A 4,673-nucleotide genomic window follows, 5' to 3' on the forward strand; every position below is an offset into this window, starting at 1 on the left:
AACATCAACAACAACAAAATGGAGGAGAGAGATGAGGATGTAGGTAAAAAACTATCTTGAGCTTTGTGAAGGGGGAAAGATAAGGCTAGTTAACTTTTTAAAAAAGAAATCTGAGCACATAAAGTTAGCATAAAGGGTTAACGGGAGGTGGATGAATTTTTACAAATATAAAAGGAAAGATACGTCCTATGAAGGAATGTGAGCACTTGCAATTTCACTGGGCTTTTTATCTTCAAAGAATTTTGCGTGTTAACTAATTAATCCTTCTAACACCCTTGTGACGTAGACATGACAAACAGACAGAAGTGAGTCTAAGATGACTAATCTACTAAGCTCACTGGTTGAGAAAGAATTATGAAAGCATGCCAGTTACTAATGAGGAAGATCCTAGGTGGGGACTTTATACAGGATTGTGTGTGTGTGTGTATGTGCGTGCATGTGTGCGCTTTCCAAAATCCGTTTACAGAAATATAGAGCAAATAATAGAATTTGAAAGAATTTATCATTAAATTAAAAGACGCTTGCTCCTTGGAATAAAAGTTATGACCAACCTAGACAGCATATTAAGAAGCAGAGACGTTACTTTGCCAACAAAGTTCCATCTAGTCAAAGCTATGGTTTTTCCAGTACTCATGTATGGATGTAAAAGTTGGACTATAAAGAAAGCTGAGCACTGAAGAATTGATGCTTTTGAACTGTGGTGTTGAAGGAGACTCTTGAGAGTCCCTTGGACTGCAAGGGGATCCAACCAATCAATCCTAAAGGACATCAGTCCTGAATATTCATTGGAAGGACTGATGCTAAAGCTGAAACTCCAATACTTTGGCCACCGGACACAAAGAACTGACTCATTGGAAAGGACCCTGATACTGGGAAAGATTGAAGGTGGGAGGAGAAGGGGATGACAAAGGATGAGATGGTTGGATTCCATCACCAACTCAGTGGACGTGAGTTTGAGTAAACTCTGGGAGTTGGTGATGAACAGGGAGGCCTGGCATGCTGCAGTCCCTAGGGTCTCAAAGAGTCAGACACAACTGAGTGACTGAACTGAACTGAACTGATCACTACTTGAGCTCAGTTCATGCTAGACTGGTGTGCAATTCTTAAATAATCTAAACTTAAAACAGAAATATTAGAAGCAGTTAGGTATTTGCTTTTTATGTGTGTAGTTGGTGCATTATTTAAACATGAGCACCAACTATCTGAACCTTCAGTGGTTTAAAGGGAGCTACACTTATTGGGGGTTTATTTTCTGCCCAGTTCCATAATATATAATCTATATATTCTTTCTTATTATCCAAATACCAGAGTAAGCATGCAACACTCAATTAAATGAGAGACCTAACAATTTTAAGCTCTTCTTCACCAACCGCTTATTCTTGAAACTTATAACAGAGGCTGTGGTTCGTTTTCTCAAGAACTAAGTCTGCTTCATTTTTTCTCTGCATGACTGTGTGTAATACTGTGACACCTGTCTACTATTACCCTGTTGTGATAGCAATATATCTTCCCCAAACTTGCAGAAGAAAATAGCAGAGCTCATGACCACCCTGGAATGATAATCACAGTGCCGTGCTGTTGGCAGCCTGAGGTGATGGTAGCAGGGAGCCACATTATCCACTTACAGCAACAGCCATTCCATTCCAACCTCACAGGATAACAGAGCGAGTCTCACTGATTACAAACCTGCTAACATATGCACTATCCTTCATTCCTTTTCTTGATGATAAATCTCATTGGGGCATTATTAAGCTTACTATGTTACTCTTAAAACTGTCACTGTGACCTTACAAGAAGTATTGGTCCACAAATGGAACTGGCTAAATGTTTCCAAAGGGAAACCTGACTGCCTTTTCTGCACCAAAATTTTCCTTCTAACAAATCAGGACTGGAGGGTACAATATGGCTGACATCGTACCCGTCTCTTCCTTGGTGTTAGTGCCAAAACACTGTGAATTTCTATCCCCTCTTTTCCTCCCTTCTTCCCTACTCCCCAACTAGGCATAGATTTTTCATCTCAGTCTGTCATTTCCTTAAGAGTGTATCTGGGTATTGAAAGTTACGTCAATTATTGCCCAAGGTTTTCAAATATGGTGCAAAGTTGCAGAGAATATTGATTGAGTCATTTGATTACCAAATATCTCTTGAGTACTTATTTTTGAGTTTTCTCTTGATTATGATTTCTGGTATACCAAGTAAATTTTTAATAAAATGATGGCATTGTGTGGGTTCTGGAGGATATTACCTTTTTTTTTTTTTCTAAGAAGGTTTGCTCTAGCCTTTGCTAGAACCATACAGTAAGATCAGGTGACATTAATTTGATCAGGAATTGGATGTACTCAAAGACTGGGTTGCAGTTTTTGATGGCTAAGTCAACTTCTGGTTGTTACACACTCCTAGAATATAAGCTTTCACCATTCTCACTGAGATTCTATTTGCTAGAATCCTTCTGCACTGTTATTTCCAGAGTCTAGTTTCTGTATCTTAAGCAGGGTGCTCTTTCTTCAGTGGATAAACAGAATATTCTAAAATTATAAAATCCTTTGTCCCTGGGAGTGTCCTTATCAGGATTCCATATAGGGTAGATAAAGGGAGACCAATTAGGAAGTTACAGTAATAGTTTGGTTATGAGCTAATGGAGCCTGACACAGGGAGTTGGCAGTTAGGAATATGTATATTAAAGGACATGTATGGGAGCCCTTGTGAAAGAAGAATGGGTGAGGAAGCTTGTTGATTCTGTGAAGGATGATTTGTTCAAACTTCCTTAAGATTTTGAGTCTACAGGACTGAGATGTAATCCATGGACCATAGGGAAAATGAAATTGTAATAAAGAGAATTTTGAGACAGAAATACTCACTTGAGGGTAATACACACACACGTAGGAGATGATTACAGATTTGGTGAAGAACATAGAGAAGGAGTCTTCCCTAGTGGTAGAGTAGTTAGGAATCTGGTTTGCAATGCAGGGAGCACAAGTTCTATCCCTGCTTGGGGAGCTAAGATCCCACCTGTCACGGGGAAACTAAGCCTGGGAGCCGCAACTGGAGAATCCAACAGCTGGAACGAAAGATCCCATGTGACACAACTAAGACGTGACACAGCCAAATACATGGATAAATGAAAAAGAAAAATAGATTTAAAAAATAGACTAAAAAATGAAAATAAAATAAAAAAAGAACATACAGAGGATGTGGAGCCGAATCAAGAGTGATCACATGCTTTGGGGGATGAACCTGGTGACAAATGAATTCTTGTTTTACTTAACCAAGATGTGCTTCTGACTATTTAAGGCACAACTGCATCAAAGGAAAACACTTTGCATTAAGTATCGATGGAGCTTAGTATTCATAGTGGAATGGAGATGAAGTAAAACATGAAATAATTTTAAGATTTCTAGTCTGTATCTCCTCTTTTGTGCCAGATGAACTAAAAACTCTATCATGTTTCTATAGACTCTCAGTCCTTAATTATTAATGAAAGATATAGTTAGCGCTTTATCCCTTTCAGGGTTGAAATTACAAAAGTAACTTGTTGAAAAGTATATATGGGGTTCATAAATCTGGGAGAGTTTGTGGCACATGAAGAGAGCAAGGGGAATGTTGTCGGTGTTGAAAGTAAATGTAGTCTGTGTCAAAATGCACTGTGGAGCCAGTGGTATGTGATAAGATATGGATGCTGGCTTTGGAACTCTCCTTATAAGTATTAGGATTGGAGTTTTAATAACATAACAATTCTTCAGGCTTTCTGACAAGGAAGACTTGAAAGCATGCAACACTGTAGCCTGTTTATCAGTCAACTTCCAAGACAAATACAGAAAAAATGGTTCTATGTTCATCTTCAGGCAATTCATTGTCAGAAAAAACCAACAGAAAAACTACAATTACAGAAAAATCCAACCTTAGTGATCTCTGCAACTTTTAGTAATTTAAGTGCACACTGGAGTTGAAGGAGCCCATAATTTGAATTAAAAGCAGTGAATTTGGTTGGATCTCTTGGTCAGTTTTCAGAATTCTGTAACTGATGCTGATAGGTAATATTTTGGCAGAAAAAACAACAATGGGGAAGCATGTACTTGAAATATATACTTTGTGACTTCTATCTGTACACTGTAAATGTAAATATATATGTCTCCATATAGTTTTAATCCCTCGATAAGAGCAGAGATTTATGGGTGTTTAACTTTCCTTAACAGTTGCATCCATAAAACTCGGTCTGACAAAGTTCACAGGCTACTATATTTGAAGATGTAGACTTTCCTTTAAAAAAATTATTGAAGTATAGTTGATTTACAGTGTTGTGCTAGTTTTTGCTGTGCAGCAAAGTAACTCAGTTATATATATATTCTTTTTCATATTCTTTTCCATCATGGTTTATCACAGGATATTGAACATAGTTCCCTGGGCTGTACATATGACCTTATTGTTTATCTTTTCTAAATTTAATAGTTCATCTGCAAGCCCCAAATTCCCAATCCATCCCTCTTCTGCCTCCCTCCCTCTTGGCAATGACAATTTTGATCTCTACGCCTGTGAGTCTATTTCTGTTTTGTAGATAGGTTCATTTGTGCCATGTTTTAGATTCCACACATAAGTGCTATTATATGGTACTTGTTGTTCCCCTTCTGACTAACTTCACTTAATATCATATCTAGGTCCATCCATGTTGCTGCACA

The sequence above is a fragment of the Cervus elaphus genome, chromosome 23 (assembly GCF_910594005.1).
Source record: "Cervus elaphus chromosome 23, mCerEla1.1, whole genome shotgun sequence".
NCBI classification, from domain to species: domain Eukaryota; kingdom Metazoa; phylum Chordata; class Mammalia; order Artiodactyla; family Cervidae; genus Cervus; species Cervus elaphus.